Source organism: Neoarius graeffei, chromosome 19 (assembly GCF_027579695.1).
Source record: "Neoarius graeffei isolate fNeoGra1 chromosome 19, fNeoGra1.pri, whole genome shotgun sequence".
Classification (NCBI taxonomy): Eukaryota; Metazoa; Chordata; class Actinopteri; order Siluriformes; family Ariidae; genus Neoarius; species Neoarius graeffei.
The window spans coordinates 44,606,469-44,618,980 of record NC_083587.1 but is presented as its reverse complement, the minus strand read 5'-3'; the positions used below and the strand labels follow the sequence as shown (position 1 = coordinate 44,618,980).

General features: G+C 53.1%; 1 protein-coding gene across 1 annotated transcript in view; it reads left to right on the top strand.

Annotated features, from left to right (window-relative positions):
* The first annotated feature begins 5,130 nt into the window (after nucleotides 1-5,130).
* Nucleotides 5,131-12,512, top strand: part of rad54b (RAD54 homolog B) — a 68,103-nt gene continuing 60,721 nt past the window's right edge. The window contains exon 1 of the mRNA XM_060900598.1: nucleotides 5,131-5,246. The gene's annotated coding sequence lies outside the window, so the exon portion shown is untranslated. The remainder of the gene's footprint in view (nucleotides 5,247-12,512) is intronic.

Below are 12,512 nucleotides of genomic sequence, written 5' to 3'. Positions count from 1 at the left end.
TTTTGCATTGATGAGTTCACCAGTGCTTTCTTTCTTTCTTTCTCAGGATGTACCAAACTGTAGATTTTGCCACTCCTAATATTGTAGCAATTTCTCGGATGGGTTTTTTCTGTTTTCGCAGCTTAAGGATGGCTTGTTTCACCTGCATGGAGAGCTCCTTTGACCGCATGTTTTCTTCACAGCAAAATCTTCCAAATGCAAGCACCACACCTCAAATCAACTCCAGGCCTTTCATCTGCTTAATTGAGAATGACACAATGAAGGAATTGCCCACACCTGCCCATGAAATAGCCTTTGAGTCAATTGTCCAATTACTTTTGGTCCCTTTAAAAACAGGGTGGCACATGTTAAGGAGCTGAAACTCCTAAACCCTTCATCCAATTTTAATGTGGATACCCTCAAATGAAAGCTGAAAGTCTGGACTTTATGTCCATGCCCATTATATAACTATAACTTGAATATGTTTCAGTAAACAGGTAAAAAAACAAAATTCGTGTCAGTGTCCAAATATATATGGACCTAACTGTAAATGCAGATATGTTAAATAATACACAGTGCGATATGAGCATAAAGTGTGTGAAACACACACAACAGGCAAACAGTCTGAAACAGCAAGCAAAGTCGTAATCGAGGAAACAGGCAGGAGGTCAATCGAGGCGCGGACAGAATATCAGAGGCAAAACTATACAAGATCAAGGGACGAGAAACAGGAGTTGAAAAACCAGGAGGTCAACAGGAACAGGAAACAAGGCTCAGTAAGGCACACTAGATGCGGCGTAATACTTCACATCGTCCTTGCATGGGCGCAGTCCTTAAATAGCCCAAACATAATTCATTGATTAAAGACAGGTGTTCTTTGTTAACGGCGTGCGTGCTGGAGCTCGTTAGGAGCTCAGGAGGTGCGCAGTACTGACACAGTTCTGTGCAAGCGCAACACGATCGCACTAGAAAGCATGGTCAAGCTGCCAGTGTAGCTGCAGTCTTTTTAGTTGCGAATTACGAGTATTTCCTCTTGTGTTAATAATTTGCCATGTCAAAACAAGCGAAACTTTCTTTCAATGTGAAGAGAGGTGAGCAATTTATTATATATTTTTTTCCATCAAAGTTGCATTTTGTAACGGCACTAAGTTTTAGTGCCGTTTCTAGAACACAACATCAAGAAAACGTGGAAGAAACAGCAATAATGGAAGATCCGGTTTCTAAGCTACCTAAAACTCATCTCATCTCATTATCTGTAGCCGCTTTATCCTGTTCTACAGGGTCGCAGGCAAGCTGGAGCCTATCCCAGTTGACTACAGGCGAAAGGTGGGGTACACCCTGGACAAGTCGCCAGGTCATCACAGGGCTGACACATAGACACAGACAACCATTCACACTCACATTCACACCTACGGTCAATTTAGAGTCACCAGTTAACCTAACCTGCATGTCTTTGGACTGTGGGGGAAACCGGAGCACCCGGAGGAAACCCACGCGGACACAGGGAGAACATGCAAACTCTGCACAGAAAGCCCTTGCCGGCCACGGGGCTCGAACCCAGGACCTTCTTACGGTTAGGCGACAGCGCTAACCACTACACCACCATGCCACCCGTTCTAGAAATATTCTATGGTAAATTCATTGGTAAATTGCTGCCTGCACTTCATCCTTTTGGCCACGAGATGGCACTAACATGCACTTTATTGAAAAGCTTCGACGAAGTAATAGAAAATCCAGAATTGTGACACCCAAAGGCATTTTTGAGACAAAGTCGGCAAACAGTCTTATTTTGTCAATTTGGGTGTGCCGAATTCAAATCTGCAATATGCCGAGCTCTATCTGACCTCTGTTGACCTCTAGAGGTCATTGAACTTTGGGCCTGTAAACGTCTCAGCTGAACCCAGTTTCTCAGCTTTCTAAGGAATGAAATGTACTAAAATGATTAATGAAGTTAGCAAATGGCCTTGTTTGTTAAATGTTTGGGTGCTGAATTCATTTTTCATTTGTAAAACGACATATGACCTCTGAACGGCATTTTTAAACTGACTTTACTCCCCCAAAAAGAATATGAACAGACAAAAAACAAATAGAAAGGAACAAATACAACATTAAATGCCAGTCCATGTACATGTGACTTACTTTTCACAATGAGAATGCCTCGGCGATCACCTTACATAACATTGCATTACATTTAGCGGTTATTGTTTATACAAAGCTACTGAAAAAAGGACAGATTCAGCAGCATACAAAATGTGGGGGCATACAGGGTATACAGGTTAATCAGGGTTAGTATATATGAGAGTTTTTTTCTTTGTTGTTTGTTTTTTGTAAAGGCTTTACCCCGTTTAAAACAAAACAAAACAAACAACAAAGAAAAAAACTCTCATATATACTAACCCTGATTAACCTGTATACCCTGTATGCCCCCACATTTTGTATGTTGCTGAATCTGTCCTTTTTTCAGTAGCTTTGTATAAACAATAACCGCTAAATGTAATGCAATGTTATGTAAGGTGATCGCCTAGGCATTCTCATTGTGAAAAGTGAGTCACATGTACATGGACTGGCATTTAATGTTGTATTTGTTCCTTTCTATTTGTTTTTTGTCTGTTCATATTCTTTTTGGGGGAGTAAAGTCAGTTTAAAAATGCCGTTAAATGCATAGGCCTATAGGCCAAGTTTAATGACCTTGAGGTTATCAGAGGTCATATGTCGTTTTACAAATGAAAAATGAATTCAGCACCCAAACATTTAACAAACAAGGGCATTTGCTAACTTCATTAATCATTTTAGTACATTTCATTCCTTAGAAAGCTGAGAAACTGGGTTCAGCTGAGACGTTTACAGGCCCAAAGTTCAATGACCTCTAGAGGTCAACAGAGGTCAGATAGAGCTCGGCATATTGCAGATTTGAATTCGGCACACCCAAATTGACAAAATAAGACTGTTTGCCGACTTTGTCTCAAAAATGCCTTTAACTCCTTAAATAAGCACTTTTTTGAATTTTGGTACCAGTCTATAACTCCTTTTCGAGGCAGTTGGATTATTTGGATTCGTTCGATCAGATTCAAATCAAGGAGATCAACATGGAAAGTTGCCCTCTCCAAAATGACAGCACGGTTGACGTATCTGGTTTGTCAAATGACGTATCTAGTATTTCAACCTGCCGAAACTGCATTAAAATATATTTCAAGCTTAATGAAGAATCCATTTGTATTATCGTTCCTTCACATATTACACATGCACTGCTTTCTTACTGCCACGAAAAAAACGTCGCTCTGCGTTTTTTCCACTGAGCTCTATATAAAATCTGGAGAGCTCATAGCCTAGTCCTCTCTATAGAGACGAGTGAAGCCATCTGGCCGCCATCTTACCACTCACATCGCGTGTATTTGGCCTATGTTAAACCATTGTATCCGATTAAATTTGCCCCAAGAAAAGTATCTCCTGACTTTTTTCCCCTTTCATTACCTCCTCTTATTTCCTCCACTTTACCCACATTCCTTACATATCTTTATAGCACTTCCCGTTCACTGTTATTTTTTTTCTTTTCCAGTCCAGTCTCTGATCATTTTTTTGAACCACTCTTTTACTACTATAATTAATTTTACGGTGATTATTTCAGTTTTTCTCTTATACAGTCTATCTATCTATCTATCTATCTATCTATCTATCTATCTATCTATCTATCTATCTATCTATTACACTAACACAAAGGCTGATTATTTTCTCATCTTATTTGCCATTTTCACTTCATATTCTCAGCGGCACAGTCGTGTCGTGGCTCAGAGCAAGAAGGTCTTAGGTTCGAGCCCAGCGGCTGGCGAGGGCCTTTCTGTGTGGAGTTTGCATGTTCTTCCCGTGTCTGCGTGGGTTTCCTCCAGAGTCCAAAGACATGCAGGTTAGGTTAACTGGTGACTCTAAATTGACCGTAGGTGTGAATTGTTGTTCATCTTTCTGTGTCAGCCCTGTGATGACCTGGCAACTTGTCCAGGGTGTACCCCGCCTCTCGCCCACAGTAAGCTGGGATAGGCTCCAGCTTGCCTGCAACCCTGTAGAACAGGATAAGAGGCTACAGATAATGGATGGATGGATAGATAGATATTGGTCTCAAGCTGCATGAATATTGTAACAGTGAATTATCTCATTCATCTCATTATCTCTAGCCGCTTTATCCTGTTCTACAGGGTCGCAGGCAAGCTGGAGCCTATCCCAGCTGACTACGGGCGAAAGGCGGGGTACACCCTGGACAAGTCGCCAGGTCATCACAGGGCTGACACATAGACACAGACAACCATTCACACTCACATTCACACCTACGGTCAATTTAGAGTCACCAGTTAACATAACCTGCATGTCTTTGGACTGTGGGGGAAACCGGAGCACCCGGAGGAAACCCACGTGGACACGGGCAGAACATGCAAACTCCACACAGAAAGGCCCTTGCCGGCCACGGGGCTCGAACCCAGACCTTGCTGTGAGGCGACAGCGCTAACTACTACACCACCGTGCCGCCCCACAGTGAATTATGTGACCAATAAATACTGTTAAGACATAAGTGTGAGAATGAAATGGAAATGGCAAATAACAAGATATAATAATCCTGTTTCAACAACTGTCTTAAATAGAAAGGAAGATTGTACAGCCATTGTGTTGTTATATAATAATAATAACAACAACAACAATAATAATGATAGATAGATAGATAGATAGATAGATAGATAGATAGATAGATATAACTATACGAAAGAGATACACTGTATGAGAGAAAAACTGAAATAATCTCCGTAAAATTAATTATAGTAGTAAAAGAGCTATAAAAAAAAATCAGAGACTGGACTGGAAAAGGAGAAAAAATCATAACAGTGAAAGGGAGTGCTATGAAGATATGTAAAGAATGGGGGGGTAAAGTGGAGAAAATAAGACGAGGTAATGAGGGGGGGGAGCCAGGAGATACTTTTCTTAGGGCAAGTTTGATCGGATACAATAGTTGAACACACAAGCCAAATACACGCGATGTGAGTGGTAAGATGGCGGCCAGACGGCTTCACCCTGACGAGTCTATGAGCGCTCCACATTTTATATAGAGTTCAGTTGGTTTTTTCCTCAACCAATCAAAAATACTTTACGTCATTTCCGGGGGAACCTGCGCGCATTTTGAGAGGGACAATACAGTGACTAACTTCGCTCGGAAATAATATTGAATCAACATAAAGACAGAACAGACAACAAGACCAAACAAAACAAGCAGCTGATTAGTTATAGAGGTTAGTGTTGATAATTAATGCTGTTATATTAATTGTTGCTTTAAGTGTTTATACTGGAATTAAGGCGTTAGTGATGTTCACGCGCTTCTCAGTTAGCCGGTAATACAGCGGTTTATTTACTGGACTGAATCAGCTGGGATCATTTCAGCACACATCCTGGGTGCTTAATATCGCCGCTCTAAAAGACTTAAATGTGACACAGATTCATATTTCGAAGCAGCATTAATTCAGTCTGATTTTCATCTGTCTGATCCCTGGGGGGGGAGATGCATACTGGGTGAGAGAGTGAGTGAGGGACGCACACTGGGTGAGAGAGTGAGGGACGCACACTGGGTGAGAGACTGAGGGACGCACACTGGGTGAGAGACTGAGGGACGCACACTGGGTGAGAGAGTGAGGGACGCAGACTGGGTGAGAGAGAGAGTGAGGGACGCACACTGGGTGAGAGAGTGAGGGACGCACACTGGGTGAGAGAGTGAGGGACGCACACTGGGTGAGAGAGAGAGTGAGGGACGCACACTGGGTGAGAGAGTGAGGGACGCACACTGGGTGAGTGAGAGAGTGAGGGACGCACACTGGGTGAGTGAGTGAGTGAGTGAGTGAGGGACGCACACTGGGTGAGTGAGTGAGTGAGGGACGCACACTGGGTGAGAGAGTGAGTGAGTGAGGGACGCACACTGGGTGAGTGAGTGAGGGACGCACCCTGGGTGAGAGAGTGAGGTACGCACCCTGGGTGAGAGAGTGAGGGAAGCACACTGGGTGAGAGAGTGAGGGACGCACACTGGGTGAGAGAGTGAGGGACGCACACTGGGTGAGAGAGTGAGGGACGCACACTGGGTGAGAGAGTGAGGGACGCACACTGGGTGAGAGAGTGAGGGACGCACACTGGGTGAGAGAGTGAGGGACGCACACTGGGTGAGAGAGTGAGGGACGCACACTGGGTGAGAGAGTGAGGGACGCACACTGGGTGAGAGAGTGAGGGACGCACACTGGGTGAGAGAGTGAGGGACGCACACTGGGTGAGAGAGTGAGTGAGTGAGGGACGCACACTGGGTGAGAGAGTGAGTGAGTGAGGGACGCACACTGGGTGAGAGAGTGAGTGAGTGAGGGATGCACACTGGGTGAGAGAGTGAGGGACGCACACTGGGTGAGAGAGTGAGGGACGCACACTGGGTGAGAGAGTGAGGGACGCACACTGGGTGAGAGAGTGAGTGAGGGACGCACACTGGGTGAGAGAGTGAGTGAGGGACGCAGACTGGGTGAGAGAGTGAGGGACGCACGCTGGGTGAGAGAGTGAGGGACGCACACTGGGTGAGAGAGTGAGGGACGCACACTGGGTGAGAGAGTGAGTGAGTGAGGGACGCACACTGGGTGAGAGAGTGAGTGAGTGAGGGATGCACACTGGGTGAGAGAGTGAGGGACGCACACTGGGTGAGAGAGTGAGGGACGCACACTGGGTGAGAGAGTGAGGGACGCACACTGGGTGAGAGAGTGAGGGACGCACACTGGGTGAGAGAGTGAGTGAGGGACGCAGACTGGGTGAGAGAGTGAGGGACGCACGCTGGGTGAGAGAGCGAGGGACGCACGCTGGGTGAGAGAGCGAGGGACGCACGCTGGGTGAGAGAGCGAGGGACGCACGCTGGGTGAGAGAGCGAGGGACGCACGCTGGGTGAGAGAGCGAGGGACGCACGCTGGGTGAGAGAGCGAGGGACGCACGCTGGGTGAGAGAGCGAGGGACGCACGCTGGGTGAGAGAGCGAGGGACGCACGCTGGGTGAGAGAGCGAGGGACGCACGCTGGGTGAGAGAGCGAGGGACGCACGCTGGGTGAGAGAGCGAGGGACGCACGCTGGGTGAGAGAGCGAGGGACGCACGCTGGGTGAGAGAGCGAGGGACGCACGCTGGGTGAGAGAGCGAGGGACGCACGCTGGGTGAGAGAGCGAGGGACGCACGCTGGGTGAGAGAGCGAGGGACGCACGCTGGGTGAGAGAGCGAGGGACGCACGCTGGGTGAGAGAGTGAGGGACGCACACTGGGTGAGAGAGTGAGGGACGCACACTGGGTGAGAGAGTGAGGGACGCACACTGGGTGAGAGAGTGAGGGACGCACACTGGGTGAGACAGTGAGTGAGTGAGGGACGCACACTGGGTGAGAGAGTGAGTGAGTGAGGGACGCACACTGGGTGAGAGAGTGAGTGAGTGAGGGATGCACACTGGGTGAGAGAGTGAGGGACGCACACTGGGTGAGAGAGTGAGGGACGCACACTGGGTGAGAGAGTGAGGGACGCACGCTGGGTGAGAGAGCGAGGGACGCACGCTGGGTGAGAGAGCGAGGGACGCACGCTGGGTGAGAGAGTGAGGGACGCACACTGGGTGAGAGAGTGAGGGACGCACACTGGGTGAGAGAGTGAGGGACGCACACTGGGTGAGAGAGTGAGGGACGCACACTGGGTGAGAGAGTGAGGGACGCACACTGGGTGAGAGAGTGAGGGACGCACACTGGGTGAGAGAGTGAGGGACGCACACTGGGTGAGAGAGTGAGGGACGCACACTGGGTGAGAGAGTGAGTGAGTGAGGGACGCACACTGGGTGAGAGAGTGAGTGAGTGAGGGACGCACACTGGGTGAGAGAGTGAGTGAGTGAGGGATGCACACTGGGTGAGAGAGTGAGGGACGCACACTGGGTGAGAGAGTGAGGGACGCACACTGGGTGAGAGAGTGAGGGACGCACACTGGGTGAGAGAGTGAGGGACGCACACTGGGTGAGAGAGTGAGTGAGGGACGCACACTGGGTGAGAGAGTGAGTGAGGGACGCACGCTGGGTGAGAGAGTGAGGGACGCACACTGGGTGAGAGAGTGAGGGACGCACACTGGGTGAGTGAGTGAGGGACGCACACTGGGTGAGAGAGTGAGTGAGTGAGGGATGCACACTGGGTGAGAGAGTGAGGGACGCACACTGGGTGAGAGAGTGAGGGACGCACACTGGGTGAGAGAGTGAGGGACGCACACTGGGTGAGAGAGTGAGGGACGCACACTGGGTGAGAGAGTGAGTGAGGGACGCAGACTGGGTGAGAGAGTGAGGGACGCACGCTGGGTGAGAGAGCGAGGGACGCACGCTGGGTGAGAGAGCGAGGGACGCACGCTGGGTGAGAGAGCGAGGGACGCACGCTGGGTGAGAGAGCGAGGGACGCACGCTGGGTGAGAGAGCGAGGGACGCACGCTGGGTGAGAGAGCGAGGGACGCACGCTGGGTGAGAGAGCGAGGGACGCACGCTGGGTGAGAGAGCGAGGGACGCACGCTGGGTGAGAGAGCGAGGGACGCACGCTGGGTGAGAGAGCGAGGGACGCACGCTGGGTGAGAGAGCGAGGGACGCACGCTGGGTGAGAGAGCGAGGGACGCACGCTGGGTGAGTGAGGGACGCACGCTGGGTGAGAGAGTGAGTGAGTGAGGGACGCAGACTGGGTGAGAGTGAGGGACGCACACTGGGTGAGAGAGTGAGGGACGCACACTGGGTGAGAGAGTGAGGGACGCACACTGGGTGAGAGAGTGAGGGACGCACACTGGGTGAGAGAGTGAGGGACGCACACTGGGTGAGAGAGTGAGGGACGCAGACTGGGTGAGAGAGTGAGGGACGCACACTGGGTGAGAGAGTGAGGGACGCACACTGGGTGAGAGAGTGAGGGACGCACACTGGGTGAGTGAGTGAGGGACGCAGACTGGGTGAGAGAGTGAGGGACGCACCCTGGGTGAGAGAGTGAGGGACGCACGCTGGGTGAGAGAGTGAGTGAGGGACGCATGCTGGGTGATAGAGTGAGTGAGTGAGGGACGCACGCTGGGTGAGAGAGTGAGGGACGCAGACTGGGTGAGAGAGTGAGGGACACACACTGGGTGAGAGAGTGAGGGACACACACTGGGTGAGAGAGTGAGGGACGCACACTGGGTGAGTGAGTGAGGGACGCACCCTGGGTGGGTGAGTGAGTGAGGGACGCACGCTGGGTGGGTGAGTGAGTGAGTGAGGGACGCACGCTGGGTGAGAGAGTGAGGGACGCACCCTGGGTGAGAGAGCGAGGGACGCACCCTGGGTGAGAGAGCGAGGGACGCACGCTGGGTGAGAGAGCGAGGGACGCACGCTGGGTGAGAGAGTGAGGGACGCACGCTGGGTGAGAGAGTGAGGGACGCACGCTGGGTGAGAGAGTGAGGGACGCACACTGGGTGAGAGAGTGAGGGACGCACACTGGGTGAGAGAGTGAGGGACGCAGACTGGGTGAGAGAGTGAGGGACGCAGACTGGGTGAGAGAGTGAGGGACGCAGACTGGGTGAGAGAGTGAGGGACGCAGACTGGGTGAGAGAGTGAGGGACGCAGACTGGGTGAGAGAGTGAGGGACGCAGACTGGGTGAGAGAGTGAGGGACGCAGACTGGGTGAGAGAGTGAGGGACGCACACTGGGTGAGAGAGTGAGGGACGCACACTGGGTGAGAGAGTGAGGGACGCACACTGGGTGAGAGAGTGAGGGACGCACACTGGGTGAGAGAGTGAGGGACGCACCCTGGGTGAGAGAGTGAGGGACGCACGCTGGGTGAGAGAGTGAGTGAGGGACGCACGCTGGGTGATAGAGTGAGTGAGTGAGGGACGCACGCTGGGTGAGAGAGTGAGGGACGCAGACTGGGTGAGAGAGTGAGGGACACACACTGGGTGAGAGAGTGAGGGACGCACACTGGGTGAGAGAGTGAGGGACGCACACTGGGTGAGTGAGTGAGGGACGCACCCTGGGTGGGTGAGTGAGTGAGGGACGCACGCTGGGTGGGTGAGTGAGTGAGTGAGGGATGCACGCTGGGTGGGTGGGTGAGTGAGTGAGGGACGCACGCTGGGTGAGAGAGTGAGGGACGCACCCTGGGTGAGAGAGCGAGGGACGCACGCTGGGTGAGAGAGCGAGGGACGCACGCTGGGTGAGAGAGCGAGGGACGCACGCTGGGTGAGAGAGTGAGGGACGCACGCTGGGTGAGAGAGTGAGGGACGCACGCTGGGTGAGAGAGTGAGGGACGCACGCTGGGTGAGAGAGTGAGGGACGCACGCTGGGTGAGAGAGTGAGTGAGGGACGCACGCTGGGTGAGTGAGAGAGTGAGGGACGCACGCTGGGTGAGAGAGTGAGGGACGCACGCTGGGTGAGAGAGTGGGTGAGGGACGCACGCTGGGTGAGAGAGTGGGTGAGGGACGCACGCTGGGTGAGAGAGTGAGTGAGGGAAGCACGCTGGGTGAGAGAGTGAGTGAGTGACGCACGCTGGGTGAGTGAGTGAGTGAGGGACGCACGCTGGGTGAGAGAGTGAGTGAGTGAGGGACGCACGCTGGGTGAGAGAGTGAGGGACGCAGACTGGGTGAGTGAGTGAGGGACGCACCCTGGGTGAGAGAGTGAGTGAGGGACGCACACTGGGTGAGTGAGTGAGGGACGCACCCTGGGTGAGAGAGTGAGGGACGCACACTGGGTGAGAGAGTGAGGGACGCACACTGGGTGAGAGAGTGAGGGACGCACACTGGGTGAGAGAGTGAGGGACGCACACTGGGTGAGAGAGTGAGGGACGCACACTGGGTGAGAGAGTGAGGGACGCACACTGGGTGAGAGAGTGAGGGACGCACACTGGGTGAGTGAGTGAGTGAGTGAGGGACGCACACTGGGTGAGTGAGTGAGTGAGGGACGCAGACTGGGTGAGAGAGTGAGTGAGTGAGGGACGCACACTGGGTGAGTGAGTGAGGGACGCACCCTGGGTGAGTGAGTGAGGGACGCACCCTGGGTGAGAGAGTGAGGGACGCACCCTGGGTGAGAGAGTGAGGTACGCACCCTGGGTGAGAGAGTGAGGTACGCACCCTGGGTGAGAGAGTGAGGGACGCACACTGGGTGAGAGAGTGAGGGCCGCACACTGGGTGAGAGAGTGAGGGACGCACACTGGGTGAGAGAGAGAGTGAGGGCCGCACACTGGGTGAGAGAGAGAGTGAGGGACGCACACTGGGTGAGAGAGTGAGTTAGGGATGCACACTGGGTGAGAGAGTGAGTGAGGGACGCACACTGGGTGAGAGAGTGAGGGACGCACACTGGGTGAGTGAGTGAGTGAGGGACGCACATTGGGTGAGTGAGTGAGTGAGTGAGGGACACACACTGAGTGAGTGAGGGACGCACACTGGGTGAGTGAGTGAGTGAGGGACGCACACTGGGTGAGAGAGTGAGTGAGTGAGGGACGCACACTGGGTGAGAGAGTGAGTGAGTGAGGGACGCAGACTGGGTGAGAGAGTGAGTGAGTGAGGGACGCAGACTGGGTGAGAGAGTGAGTGAGTGAGGGATGCACACTGGGTGAGTGAGTGAGGGACGCACCCTGGGTGAGAGAGTGAGGGACGCACCCTGGGTGAGAGAGTGAGGGACGCACCCTGGGTGAGAGAGTGAGGGACGCACCCTGGGTGAGAGAGTGAGGGACGCACACTGGGTGAGAGAGTGAGGGACGCACACTGGGTGAGAGAGTGAGGGACGCACACTGGGTGAGAGAGTGAGGGACGCACGCTGGGTGAGAGAGTGAGGGACCCACGCTGGGTGAGAGAGTGAGTGAGGGACGCACGCTGGGTGAGAGAGTGAGGGACGCACGCTGGGTGAGAGAGTGAGGGACGCACGCTGGGTGAGAGAGTGAGGGGCGCACGCTGGGTGAGAGAGTGAGGGACGCACGCTGGGTGAGAGAGTGAGGGACGCACGCTGGGTGAGAGAGTGAGGGACGCACACTGGGTGAGTGAGGGACGCACACTGGGTGAGTGAGTGAGTGAGTGAGGGACGCACACTGGGTGAGTGAGTGAGTGAGGGACGCACGCTGGGTGAGAGAGTGAGGGACGCACGCTGGTTGAGAGAGTGAGGGACGCACGCTGGGTGAGTGAGTGAGTGAGGGACGCACGCTGGGTGAGTGAGTGAGTGAGGGACGCACCCTGGGTGAGAGAGTGAGGGACGCAGACTGGGTGAGTGAGTGAGGGACGCAGACTGGGTGAGTGAGTGAGGGACGCACGCTGGGTGAGTGAGTGAGGGACGCAGACTGGGTGAGTGAGTGAGGGACGCACACTGGGTGAGTGAGTGAGGGAAGCACACTGGGTGAGTGAGTGAGGGAAGCACACTGGGTGAGTGAGTGAGGGACGCACACTGGGTGAGTGAGTGAGGGACGCACACTGGGTGAGAGAGTGAGTGACACACACTGGGTGAGTGAGTGAGTGAGGGACGCACACTGGGTGAGTGAGTGAGTGAGGGACGC